This window comes from Podarcis vaucheri, assembly GCF_965113315.1.
Source record: "Podarcis vaucheri genome assembly, chromosome: 4".
Taxonomy (NCBI): Eukaryota; Metazoa; Chordata; class Lepidosauria; order Squamata; family Lacertidae; genus Podarcis; species Podarcis vaucheri.
In genome coordinates this window covers 30,187,540-30,201,996 of record NC_138762.1, presented here as the reverse complement: position 1 = coordinate 30,201,996, position 14,457 = coordinate 30,187,540, and positions in this window count along the sequence as shown.

Sequence of the window (14,457 nt, the reverse complement as noted above, 5' to 3'; positions counted from 1 at the left end):
TCATTTAGAGTGCTTACAACTGGGGCAGTAGGTCACCAGAACAGTAAGGGATGGAGCGTCTCTTTCTGTCGGAAGCACCACGATAAATGCTGAAGAACAGATTGCTACATACCATAATGTGGCGAATATTCTATTTCGGTCCTGCTTACATTTCTGCCAGACTACTAGCATGGCAGATTCCCAGCGCCCCAGTTACTGTGCTCTTTGAGAGAGCATGTTTGAGACACCACTGATCACCTGTCATTTCCAGCATCACAGCCTTGTGGCCACAGAAGAAAATAAATCATTTGTTCAGCTGTGGCAGGTTTTCAGCAATAGCTTTGCAAAACCAGGTATCTTGGGCAGCATCCATACATTCAACTAACTTTTAATATCCTCTTTTGCTTTTTCCGAACTCATGTGATTAAACAACTATATATTTAACTGTTTTGCTTTATATCTTTGTTTGCAGTTTATTGTGAATAAATGAGAAATGAGAAATGTTGTAGCCAGTTGCTCAGGCTTTACTATGTATGTATGTATGTATGTATGTATGTATGTATGTATGTATGTATAAGATTTATATCCTGCTTTTCATCACAAATCTCAGTTTGGGAAGGGCATATTTGTCAGGGTTTTTTTTTTCATTTTCTCTCTGTGTCTTATTTTTCCAATCTGAAATTCAGTTGTCCACATTTCTGCAGCAGTTTGCAATTTCTTTAAAATGGTGCAAAAGCAGCATTTTGATGCAAAATTCTCCTATTATGCACCTTTGTGTACAGAGTTTTAATTAATTACACATTTTTGCAAGCCGTTTTCCCCAGCTCTCTCACCCATTTATGTATGTCGCTTTATATGCATTTGCATGCACACTTCCCCCTAATGTACACATTTGCATACACAGCATTTGGTTGAACTGCATTGCAAAATTCAGAGAAATGCAGATTTTGAAGGATAATTGTGTTTTGGATCATGCATTGGTTCAAGAAGTGCAAAATATGTAGTTGCTTATTAAAATGCAAACAGAATCAAACTTCTTCCCATTCCCTAGTTACAGTTGAGTGAAATAAATGCACCCAATAAAACCACTCACTAAAACATCAAAACCACATTATGTATCTGTGTTCAACTTACTTTAAGATTAAAGATGTATAAGACACACACTTTGATTTGACCTTTGACATTCTGTTTCAGGAATAAGAATGTAAGATCATTCTCTAAAACTCCAACATCACACATTTATTAAGAATTGCATTGGAAAATGTGCTACCAGTTTTGCTTTAAACAAACAGAGATTGTTCTTGCATATTACACAAACCTTACATTAATTCCAATGACAATATTGTAGAAAACTCTACGAAAGAGGGCTAATCCTTTTTTAAACATCTGCAATATTTACTTTTTACAGACATATTAATTTTGTTAAAACTAATATCACTTGACAGTAACTAATTATTACCATTAAAACTTAATTAGCCACGGATACTGCACTTGAAAATCAAATATTGCCTCCTATTTTCCATCTAATTTGTTGGTTTATTAAGAAAATATCTGAGTGTGGGGTTGGCTGCAGGATTCATGCTTTACTGAGCAAAGCAGACCTATAAGTTCAAAATAACAGCTGAGAAAGGAAAGCTTTCTTCATTAATAAAAGCAATTAGTGAGTTACCCTGCTGTGTGACCAGGAGGAGTCCCAGCATGTAAATATAATCTTATAATTGGAGCAGTCAAGGCTGCAGACAAAGTGTGGCACATGTATGTACTGAGGGGAGAAAGAATGGAGGGGAGAGGCTGGATTTGTCATGCTAATACATAATAAGATTTCTTTTCATTTGAGGAAAGTTTGATTTTAATCGGTGTAATGTGATTACCCATTTTCTTTTAATTTGAAAATTTTTGATTGATTTGGAACAATTATGCAGCAAATAAAAATGTCAGGGGCCATCAAACTCATGATAGTACTCTTCTCTGTAACGGCTCTATTCCTATCCCAAGTCTTCAAAATCCGCAATTGCTTGGTGGCAGTAATGAGAAAGAAAGAAAGAGAGACAGTGGAAAGAACTAGAAAAAAATAGAGGTAAGGAAAGGGTGGGGGGGAATGGGGGAGTGAGTTTCACATGGAAGCAGGAAGCATCACCACAGGGCCTCAGAAGTTTGACGTCAGACGGTTTATTGTTGGTACATGGCAAGAAACAGTTTCAAAAACAGGTCACAACACTTGCTACCTCTTTTTTAAAGATTTTCAAAGAACTAACACTCTTTCAAAGGGTCTGGCAAAAGGGCGTGTGGCCCCATTTGCAGGTAATGTTCCAGTTATTTAGGTTGAAGATGGTGAAGTTTGAGACCGAAAGGCTTTTTCTGGCTTTTCTGTGCTGCCAGCCACAATATCTAAATTCTCAGAATGTACTGGAAAACTACTATGTCATGATAACATAGCATAATTCCAAGCTGCATTGTAGAGGGAAATATGCAGCCCCCATTGGCAGCTGCCATCTTTGATGGGTCCTAGCAGGTCACCATTTTTTTTAGAGCACCACTCACAATGATGCTATGTAATAAAAATATCATTCTGAGGAAATATGAAGATTTAAACATGGTGGCCATCAACACAAAATAACCTGGGTGTACTGCTATATTTTGCACCCTTTCCCCTCAAAACTCACCCCCACTTCCTGACCCTGTGAAAGGCGGGGCAGGGCTCCTCCGTTTTTCAGTTTCCAATATTTCCACATTAAAGTTTGGCCCAGCTGGAAAAAAATATTATTCCTATTGTTGTTTTATTTACAATTTTGTACAAATAAATGTTATTTCTGGGCTTCTGGCAAGGCTGTAATGATGTACAGTGGTACCTCGGGTTACATAGGCTTCAGGTTACAGACTCCGCTAACCCAGAAATAGTACCTCGGGTTAAGAACTTTGCTTCAGGATGAGAACAGAAATCGTGCGGTGGCAGCGGGAGGCCCCATTAGCTAAAGTGGTGCTTCAGGTTAAAAACAGTTTCAGGTTAAGAACGGACCTCCAGAACAAATTACGTATGTAACCAGAGGTGGTACCACTGTATAATGCTGCCTCTGGGACAGGCAAGATGCTAAAGCTGGGCTTTCCAGCTAGGGTTGCCACCCGCCCCTAGAAAAACGTGGTTGTTCTTTTTCTTTCTTTTTTGAGAAAATTGTCCCCTGTCCTGTTTGGACTTCAAACGGGATGCCCTTTTTCCTGTATTCAAGCTCATCCTTCTCACCCTCAAACCTACATGGGCAGAAGGGGGGTCCAGTGGGAGGAGGAGGAGAGCGAGAGCCTGAGTGGGAGTTTGTGAGCGAGAGTTATTGCAGGACTCAGGCAGAGGATGGGGTGGAGCTGCAAGGAGGCGTTTGAGAGAGAGTTTTTGCCTAGGCAGATGGTGGGTCGCAGAGAGCAAGAGAGGGGGTTTGCAGTGCATGGGCCTGCTATGGTAGATTCTCAGGTTTTACATGTGCAGAGGGGGCAGCAGGTGGGTCGGAGAGCGAGAGCTGGGGTTTGCAGGGGCCAGTGTAACCTATCCTATATTACAGCTTACAGTTGGCTATATTATACATTCAGTAAGGAACTGGGCAATCATCTGTGCAAATTGCTCCTGCTTCCTCGATACATTCTCTTAGTTTTCATTACAGTCTTCACCTACAGTAACTGTATAACTGATGAATACGACACATCATTTAAATATGTCAACGTAGTGCCGCTAAATAACTACCAGCTTTTGCAACCCAACAGCTTGCTGCATATTTCAAAGTTGCTTTTGTTTTCTTTAAAGTATCTGAAAAAATACTGTTGTATTTAATAGCCTAGTTCATATACATATCTTTTCTAATATTAGGGCTCCTCTTCTCCAGGTAACCTCTGCAGAGACAAACCACTGCTTAATATATCAAGGAGTGAAGTGACAGAAAGTACTCATGAAAGGTCAAGGAGAGAGAGAGAGACTATTGAATCTACACAGAGGAACTTACTGATTGACCCTTTCTATGGAAACAAAGATGCTATTTTGCTTTCCTTTCAGTATTGTTTGTTGTTGCAGACAGATTGCAATTGATTGGGGTGAATACCATGTTGTGTTATGTTTCATCTTGGTTTGTGTCAAACCAGTTAGCATTACAAAGTCCAGCTTTGCATATAATATGCAATATTTTTCTTACAGCTATATCTTATAGTGCTTTTGTGGTTGTTTGTTTTTTATTGAATAAACCACTGTAAATCCTGTGTGACATTGTAATGGATTGCTTTGAAATTATTTTTGCACCAGGTAATTTTTAGCCTCCCAATTCCCCCCCCCCCGACCTATCCTGTATTATGCCCGACCTAACCTTTATTTTTTGGGACGCGGGTGGCGCTGTGGGTTAAAGCCTCAGCGCCTAGGGCTTGCCGATCGAAAGGTCGGCGGTTCGAATCCCCGCGGCGGGGTGCGCTCCCGCTGCTCGGTCCCAGCGCCTGCCAACCTAGCAGTTCGAAAGCACCCCCGGGGGCAAGTAGATAAATAGGTACCGCTTACCAGCGGGAAGGTAAACGGCGTTCCGTGTGCGGCTCTGGCTCGCCAGAGCAGCGTTGTCACGCTGGCCACGTGACCCGGAAGTGTCTCAGGACAGCGCTGGCCCCCGGCCTATAGATGTGAGATGGGTGCACAAACCCCAGAGTCTGTCAAGACTGGCCCGTTCGGGCAGGGGTACCTTTACCTTTACCTTTAACCTTTATTTTGCTCAACCAAAGGTGGCAACCAAAGGATGGGGTGCCAGGAACAGGCAATGGAGGCATCACAGAACTATGGGGTTCTTCCTTCTTTCTCATCTGCGGACATCCACAGGCAGAGGGGTTACATTATGGCTGCCATTATGGCCGCTGGGAACTGGATAACTCCATCCAACTGAACTATGCCTGACCACTACAATGTAGGCCTTGAAAAGGGACTTTAAGACTCATCTGTTCCTCTCCCTCACAGTTATTTTGTGCTGCTGCGGTTTTTTTAATTTCTGAAGAAGTATTGCAATTCATTGTCTCTGCTGCACCTTGATTGTGCCCTGTTGTGTATGGTACTTTGTGACTGCAATTCCCTAAATGGTTGCCTATGAATACAGTGGTACGTCAGTTTAAGAACAGTCCGGTTTAAGAACGATTTGGTTTACAAACTCCGCAAAACCGGAAATAGAGTCTCGGTTTGAGAACTTTACCTTGATCTAAGAACGGAATCCGAACGGTGGAAGGGCACCGGTGGCGGGAGGCCTCATTAGGGAAAGCGCGCCTCAGTGTAAGAGCGGTTTTGGTTTAAGACCGGACTTATGAAATGGATTAAGTTCATAAACGGAGGTACCACTGTACTTTAAATAAGTTAAGAAAGGGAAGGAATGATGTGTGACCCCAAGGCTTGTTCCTGCATCCTGCCATGTGTATAGGCTATATTCATAGGCCCTGTGAGATCCAGCCTGCAGTAGATCTTTTCTTCCATAAGCTCTTTCTCTCTGTGCCTTTTCCAACTGGCCTTCAGCATTTTTGCATTAATTACAAGGTTGCCCTTAACTAGCAAAGATTTCCGTTATTCTCCTTCTCCTCACTCTCATGTTTTGTTATGCCTAGTTATATTAAAAGGAAAGCGATCACATCCCAAGTGGGTTAAAAAATATAGAACTCAAGCAGAAACTTCTTAATGATTATCTTTGACCTTCAGAGATTCAGATCAAACCTATCTATGAGACGAAGCCAATTAATCGTCTGGGAGGATTTATTTTTTTAAAAGCCTACAGGCCTATTAAAATATAAATTGAATGCACTCAGGGTGTGCATTTCAGATCTCGCTTGTATCAAACATGTTAAAATCACAATAGAATGTAGGAAGAACAGTTGAACTCCAGTCATAGCAAACCAATTTGAGGCTAAATCATTGGAATGTACACTCCTCATTAAAAGGAAACATTTTTATTTTTAGTTCATTACAAAATGCCTGCTCAGTTGTACCGCAAGTGTCAGGAATTCAAACACTGTATCTTACTTCTGGGAACAGGTAAAAGTCAGGAATAACGCCACCCCTCCCACACACCCCGTGTAGAAAGTGCCAATCATAGGTGCCAACTCCCTGGGACCCTGGGTGCCTGAGTACCCACAAAATTCCCCATGAAAGGGCCAGGCACCCACAAATTTTGGTGCCAGGTCCATGCACACTCCATGGCACCCACAGCCCCAGGCACCCAGGGCCGTGGGGCCAAGCTGTCACTCCTAGTACCAATTCAGGATGCATGTGGTGGTGGGGATAAGTATTTGCATAGTCAATACTGTAAGAACTCCAAAACAGAAAAAGCCTATATTGCCAAGTCCTTGGTACTATGGAATTAACATAAATATGATGTTCCATTGTTGACTTTGGGTGTTTGAGGTGCCCAGCTGTTTTTAATTATTGTTCTGTCGTCGTTTTATTTGAGGACTATAATTGCAGAGCACCCTAAGAGATTTTTAGTGCACCGAAAGGCAAGGTAAAAATAATTTTTTTAAGGACAGGAAGCCTTTTTGTGTTTACAGAAGTCTAGCACCATAGGCACAAGGGGGGTCACTGGTAATTTTTGCACGTGAAAGAATAAGAGATTTGCTAACGCTTGATACTCTAAACTAAAAGCTGCTCTCTTCGGACAAGCTTTATGGAGTTATCATGGCAAAACAAACATACCACATGAACAAGTGATAACCCTTCAAGATTTCACAGGAAAGGGGGGATTTTTCAGGTAAGCAGTCCAATATCATTGGCTTTGAAAGCAACACTAATGGTTAAGCAACATGTTGTAATTCAAGAAACACTGAAAGGAAAGTGAAATGCTGCAGAGCAAGAAATATTGGGAGTTTGTTTAAATTACTCTGGAGCATGATATTTGATAGTGCCAAAAACAAAGCTTTTCTTGGTGAATTTAGTAATGGCTTACCAATGCACTCTTCCTTCTATGACATACAATCTATGTTATAATGTTTTAACAGTAAAGGAGGAATTGATGCATCCCCAGCTATTTTACAGCAGACGGGCATCTGCCCTACATAATTAACAAATGTTATGGAGCTTGCACCACAGAAGGGAGAAGCTGGCATCTTTATACGTAGGCTGTCATTGCCATAATTATATTATAGAAGCAATGCAATGCAAACTACAGAAGGAAATGTGAAAGTGACACAGACAGGCAGAAGAAGCATTTGCTGTGAATGCGTTTTTCCAAGTTTTTCCAAGGGAAGGGGGTGCATCTAAAGCCTGGAGCAGAGTTCATAAGAGCCCACCTGCATCTGCCCAAAGACTTGTCTGCTTAATCATCCTTCTTCCCACAGAATGAACTTCCAGATGCCTATGGGAAGCCTACACCAAACAGGACATGGGGCTAATAGCCCCAATCCACTCTTGTTCTCCAGCAGCTAGTCTTCTGCTTCCTGACTCACCTTGACACTTTACCATCTGGGGCTCCCTGTAGCTTGTGGAATAGGCTCCCCTTGCTCAGTTGCTCTAAATTTGTATCATTTAAATTTAAATGAAGCTGGTATAAAGACTAACCGAGGAGAATCCCACCCTAAGCCTAGTAGGCTCCACCAAATTTGGGTGGAAGCCTCTGGAGGGTTGTGCTAGTTAATGATACAGTCAACTGCTAATGCTGTGGGTCATCCTAGAAGCCTCCACACACCTGCTGCAGGATCTGCTGTGGCTGAGGAATGTCCCTAGGCCTCATAGCAGATGCTCAGAAGCCTCCATTGTGTTGCACAACATGATGAATTTCATTTATTCATTCTGCAGATTTATAAGCTGCTTCACAGCCAGAAGCTTACAATAGCATAGCTCTGTTGTAGGTCATAGACTCATAGAATTCTAGGGTTGGGTAGCTGTATAATAAGATAACATATAAAGCTGCAGATTCAATAATTTTTTATTTTAAAAACCCCAATCATTTCTACAGTTGTAGAAAATGAATAGGTCACTGTCAGGGGTTCAGGAGCAGAGGCGAGGGCAAGGGAGGAAACAGAGAGCGAGGGGGAGGAGGCAGAAGAAAGGATGAGTGATGACGACGACCCGAGATCTCCGAGTCTTTCCAGTGAATCAGAAGATTCACAAAAAGGAGCACCAGTGGCCAGGGCAAGGGGGGAGACTAGGGGGACACCCCAGGAAGAAAGAGCCAGAGGGGACTCAGAGGGGAGCAGTTGGAGATCGGGACCAACGTCACCGCCAGAGAGTAGGAAAGAGGAAGAGCGCCAGGGAGCAAGCGCTGGCAGCTCGCAACAGGAGGGAGGGCACGAGTCAGGAGTGGCCACACCTTCATCGGGGAGCGAAGTGACGGTTAGACGGAAAGTGGAAGGTTGGGCGCGCGCGCCAAGTTCAAATGCACAGGAAGGTGGCGCAGTAGGCAGCCCGGAAAGGGAGCCAGGTCCTAAAGCCCGGCGCAAGGAGACAGGAGAGTCAGGGGGGTCAGCGTCAGAAGAATCCCGGAAGGAAGAGACCCAGGGGGGCAGAGGGACCCAGAGGAGAACTGTCAGGCGGAAAAGGTGGAGCAGGGCTAGGATATTAAGTTGGTGCGCAAGGGGCGGAGACTCAGACGGAGCTTCGCCGATCTAAGCATAAGACGTAGGGTTGCACGCAGCAGCTTGAGAATGGAGACTGTAACTCAATAAAGACTTTTATTTAACGATCGCTGGCTAGCGTGATCCTCTGTGAGCTAGGATCTGGAAGTAACCCTGACAGTAAGCTCCGTCCCTTCAAATTGTGGGCATCCACGGCCTCGCGGAGAGGAGGGAAAGCGGGTGCCTACAAGAGAGCTCACGAACGGCAGACAATATGACGGCCGAACAGCAAATAACGGAACTCAGAGAAGCAGTTTCACGACTGAATGCCGAGGCGCTGGCGTCCAGGAAGAGAGAGGAGGAAGCAGCTGCCGCCTACAGGGATCTCCAGGTCAGGTTGGACGTGCTTACGAAGCAAGGGCAACAGACACCCAAATCAGAGGGGATTGGGTTGGGGAGACGCACAGGCGGTCTGGTCTCGCACTTCGATGGGAATTTGCAACAGTACCCCAACTTTAGAGCAGACGTAATGTGTGCACTGCAACTACTGCACAAAGACTTTAGAGATGAACAAGAGAAAGTGGGGTTCATCATGTCCCATTTGCATGGAGACGCAAAAGCATGGCTGCGCAATTTGTGGAGAGATAAGGATCCTGCGCTCCAAAATGCGGACGCCTTTATTAAAGCGATGGATGGCTGTTTTTTATCAAGCATTGACGTGGATCTTGCCCGAAAGGAGGTGCATGGACTAAGGCAAGGGAGGGCCAGCGTAAGGCAGTATCATGCCCGCTTTTTCGCTTTGGTCAGTGCCCTGGAATGGGACAGAGATTCGGCTCCTGTCAGAGACCTTTTTTGGGAGGGCTTGCACAACTCGGTTAAAGATGAGATTGCGAGGGGGGAGAGACCCCGGACCACGCAGGAGATCGTTCAGAGGGCGCTGGCGGTGGGGGTGCGGCTGGAAGAACGTCCGTGGAGCAGGGACGAAGGGCGCAGCGGGCGCGAACCAGCCAGGGGCTCCTCCTTCCTTCCCAGAGAAGCAGCGCGTGCGCAATCCACGCCTCCAACAGGGGGAGGGGTGGAACCGATGGAGGTTGGGAGTGCAAGGGCTCAGTCAGCAGCCAGAGCCCTAGCACCGGCAGCAGTGAAAGCGAAGCCTCCTAGAGGGAACAGGAAGTGTTATATCTGCGAGGATCCAGGGCATATGGCGAAAGAGTGTCCCCGGAGGCTCCACAAGCACACTGCAGCCTCAGCAATGGTGACTGCAGCAACGCAGCACGGAGAACCACAGCAGGGAAACGACGATGTCTGGCTGGAGGAAGAGGCACTGGGGCCCAGCCAGACGTGTCAGTGAAGCAGTCCCCAGAGATTTTACCGCCCATGGACCCCCTCCCGCCCAAGCCAGTAGTGAGGCTCACCGCATCGCTCCAGCTACCCAATGGAATCACCATGGACGTGCCAATCACCGTCGACTCGGGAAGCAATGCAGACTTCATAGGGCAGGACTTTGTCGACCGGCACGCTATACAGTTGCTGCCTGCCACGCTGCCCCTGCAGGTTGTCACGGTGGATGGCAGGGAGCTGTTAGGGGGGCAAGTGGTGAAGCAGACGCCACCTATGGTGCTGCGGCTTGGAAATCACAGGGAAATCATCAGCTTCAACGTCACTCAACTCTCGGACACGCCTATTGTATTGGGCATGAGTTGGCTGGACAAGCACAGCCCGACGCTGGCTTGGTACCAGAGGCAGCTGACCTTCGGCTCTTCCTTTTGTGCTGAACACTGCATCATGCCCCAGCAGGAAGGGGAGCAAGAGGAGTCACAGCTGCTGCTTGGCACGCTGCAAGCGATTCCCCACAAGTACGCAGAATTTTTGGAGGTTTTCTGCGAGAAGGAGGCAGACAAGCTACCCCCCCACAGACCATATGACTGCAAAATTGACCTGCTGCCGGGGGCGGCGCTGCCCAAAGGGAAGCTGTATTCCATGTCTGAAGACGAACTGCAGGAACTCAAAGAGTTCATAGATCATAATTTGAAGCGCGGTTTCATCCGAGAGTCCCAGGCAGCGGGGGGCAGTCCTGTATTCTTTGTGAAGAAGCGAGACACGCCCCAAAAAAGACTCGTAGTGGACTACCGCATTTTGAACAGTGTCACCAAGCCATCGGACTTCCCCATGCCCCGAATCGACGACCTCCTCGCAAAAGTACGCAAGGGCAGCGTGTTCACCAAGTTGGACCTGCGAGGGGCGTACAACCTCATTCGCATGCGGGAAGGAGATGAGTGGAAGACAGCCATGTTCACGCCCCTGGGCACCTACGAATATAGAGTTATGCCTTTTGGATTGCAAAATGGCTCCCACGTTTTTCAAGCTTTCATGCATCACGTGTTGGCGGGGCTCCTCTACAAGACGTGCGTCTGTTTCTTGGATGACATCCTGATCTTTTCGGAATCGCAGCAGGAGCATGACAGACACGTCAGGGAAGTGCTGAGCAGGCTCCAGCAACATAGGCTTTACGCCAAGCTGGAGAAGTGCCAATTCGACGTGACGGAGGTGGATTTCCTGGGCTACAAGTTGTCTGACAAGGGGCTCGCCATGGACAGCGCCAAGGTTCGAGCGGTGTTGGATTGGAAAAGACCACGCAACCGGAAGGAGGTCCAACGGTTTGTCGGCTTCGCGAACTTCTATCGCAAGTTCATCAAAGGCTTCGCTATGCAGACAGCGGCCATCACGGACACGCTCAGTTCCAAGAAAAAGAAGTTCATCTGGACAGCGCAGGTGGAGCAGTCCTTTCAGGCACTCAAGCGTCTTTTCGCGTCGGAGGAACAGCTGCTTCATGTCGACCCCAGCAGGCCGATGAGAGTTGAAACAGACGCCTCGGACAGGGCCGTCGGAGCAGTCCTGCTGCAGAAGGACCCGCAGGGGGTTTGGAGGCCCGGAGCGTTTTACTCCAGGAAGCTCAGCAAGTCCGAACAGAACTACACCATCTGGGACAGGGAGTTGCTGGCTATTCATGCAGCGTTCAAAGCATGGAGGCACTTCCTGATTGGAGCCAAGCACACGGTGCAGGTCTGCACGGACCACAAGAATCTGGAGCACTGGCGCACGGCACAGTTCCTGAACCAGAGGCAGATACGTTGGGCTGAGTTCTTTGCGAACTTCGACTTCCGAATAGAGTATGTCCCGGGGGACACCAACATCATGGCGGACGCGCTCTCCCGTAAGCCACAGTATCTGGAGGACGCCACGCCAGCGGCCGCCATGCACATCTTCGCGCCAACAGTGTGGGCGTGCGCGGCGGCGACAGTGGACCTGGAGGCGGTGCGACGAGCGTTGCAGAATGACTCCTTCGCGCAAGCAAAGATGGCAGAGATGCAAAGGGGCACGGCAGCGACCGACGGGTTCCAGCTGAGAGATGGATTGCTCATCCGCAAAGGGGCCATCTACGTGCCGGGAGACGAACTTCGCGCCAAGGTACTGCATCAGCTGCACGACGCGCCCACTGCCGGGCACTTTGGCAAGGAGAAGACGGTGGAATTAGTCGCCAGGGATTTCTGGTGGCCCGGAATGAGAGGGGAGGTCGCGGACTACGTGGCGAGGTGCGACACCTGCCAGAGGGCCAAACCAGTGCACAGACCGCCGGCCGGACTGTTGGAACTGCTGCAAACTCCGGTCGAGCCATGGGAGAGAGTCGCCCTGGACTTCGTCACGGATCTGCCCAGCTCGAGGGGCAAGACGGCCGTGCTGGTGGTGGTGGACTTGTTCTCCAAGATGGCACATTTCATCCCGTGTGCGAAGGTGGCCACGGCGGAACAAACCGCCAAACTGTTCATAGACCACGTGTTCAAGATTCACGGTCTGCCACGGTCTATTCTGTCCGACCGAGGGCGGCAGTTCATCTCGAATTTCTGGCAGAAGCTGATGGGCTTCCTAAACGTCAAGATCAACCTGGCGTCGGCGAGACACCCGCAGACCAACGGGCAAGCGGAGCGGGTCAATGCCATCATGCAGCAGTACCTGAGATGCTATGCGAATCAACAGCCTGCGACGTGGGTGGATTACCTGCCGCTCGCCGAGTTCGCCTACAACAACACGAAGCACGTGTCCACGGGGGTCACGCCGTTCTTCGCCAACAACGGGAGGCACCCCAGAACCTTCCCGGGACTGGAAAGACTGGTGGAGGGGGAGCCGCAGACAGCAGATGCGTTCGCGTCGGAGTTGCAGGAGGTCCACGATCAGCTGCAGCGGCACCTGGAGCTGGCCAAACACACATACAAGGTGCAGGCAGACAAACACAGAAGGGTTGGCGAAGAGATCCATGTGGGAGACTGGGTCTGGTTAGCAGCCCACGCAGTGCCGGCCAGGTCGTTGGCCAAGAAGAAACTAGGGCATAAGCAACTGGGGCCCTACCAAGTCGAAGAGCAGGTCAACCCGGTGGCCTTCAGGCTGGCGCTTCCGGAGGGTTCCAGAATGCATCCGGTGTTCCACAGATCGGTGCTCACTCCCTACAAGGCACCGCACAGGTTTCAGGAACCCGGAACGGCGCCGAGTCCGCTCCGAGAGGGAACCAGGCAACGGGGAGTGGCACAGGAGGTGCGCCTCAACGAAGTCACGGAGATTTTGGACTCCAGATGGGGGGAAGAGGGGGTAGAATACCTTCTCGCTAAGGAGGGCACCCCGGCCAGTGCCAACAGCTGGGTGCCGGGCTACGCTTTAGATGAACCTCTGCTCAAGGAAGAGTTTCATGCCCTCTTCCCCCATAGGCCAATGCCAGCGGACTTTTTCGACGACTGGCTTTTCACGCCCACGCTTTCAGCCAGCACGTTCCGGGGGTTCGACTCGGATGAGGAACCGACACGAGACGCCCGTTCCCCGGAGGGGTCGCCCTCGGGATCTGCTTCAGAACCCTCGTATTGGTGGGATGATCGACCAGAGGAGCAGTGGCGCAGGAAGTGGCTGGAGGGTCCAGGACGAGCAACGCCTCCAGAAGGAAGCGAGGGAGAGACGGACATGGACGTTTTCGGGGACGACCAGGGTCTCGAGCACGGCGGCACAGAGATGGAAGCAGAGGTGACCGTCGTCGACGAGAGCAGGGAGGAAGAACCGGAAGACTTCGGATGGAGGCCCGCCATGGGAAGCGAACTGTACCCGACATTCATCCCCTTGACACTGCAGCACCCAGTTCCCGCACCGGAAGGAGGGGAGGGGGGAAGAGGGGGCTTCGAGGGGGGGATGGATGTCAGGGGTTCAGGAGCAGAGGCGAGGGCAAGGGAGGAAACAGAGAGCGAGGGGGAGGAGGCAGAAGAAAGGATGAGTGATGACGACGACCCGAGATCTCCGAGTCTTTCCAGTGAATCAGAAGATTCACAAAAAGGAGCACCAGTGGCCAGGGCAAGGGGGGAGACTAGGGGGACACCCCAGGAAGAAAGAGCCAGAGGGGACTCAGAGGGGAGCAGTTGGAGATCGGGACCAACGTCACCGCCAGAGAGTAGGAAAGAGGAAGAGCGCCAGGGAGCAAGCGCTGGCAGCTCGCAACAGGAGGGAGGGCACGAGTCAGGAGTGGCCACACCTTCATCGGGGAGCGAAGTGACGGTTAGACGGAAAGTGGAAGGTTGGGCGCGCGCGCCAAGTTCAAATGCACAGGAAGGTGGCGCAGTAGGCAGCCCGGAAAGGGAGCCAGGTCCTAAAGCCCGGCGCAAGGAGACAGGAGAGTCAGGGGGGTCAGCGTCAGAAGAATCCCGGAAGGAAGAGACCCAGGGGGGCAGAGGGACCCAGAGGAGAACTGTCAGGCGGAAAAGGTGGAGCAGGGCTAGGATATTAAGTTGGTGCGCAAGGGGCGGAGACTCAGACGGAGCTTCGCCGATCTAAGCATAAGACGTAGGGTTGCACGCAGCAGCTTGAGAATGGAGACTGTAACTCAATAAAGACTTTTATTTAACGATCGCTGGC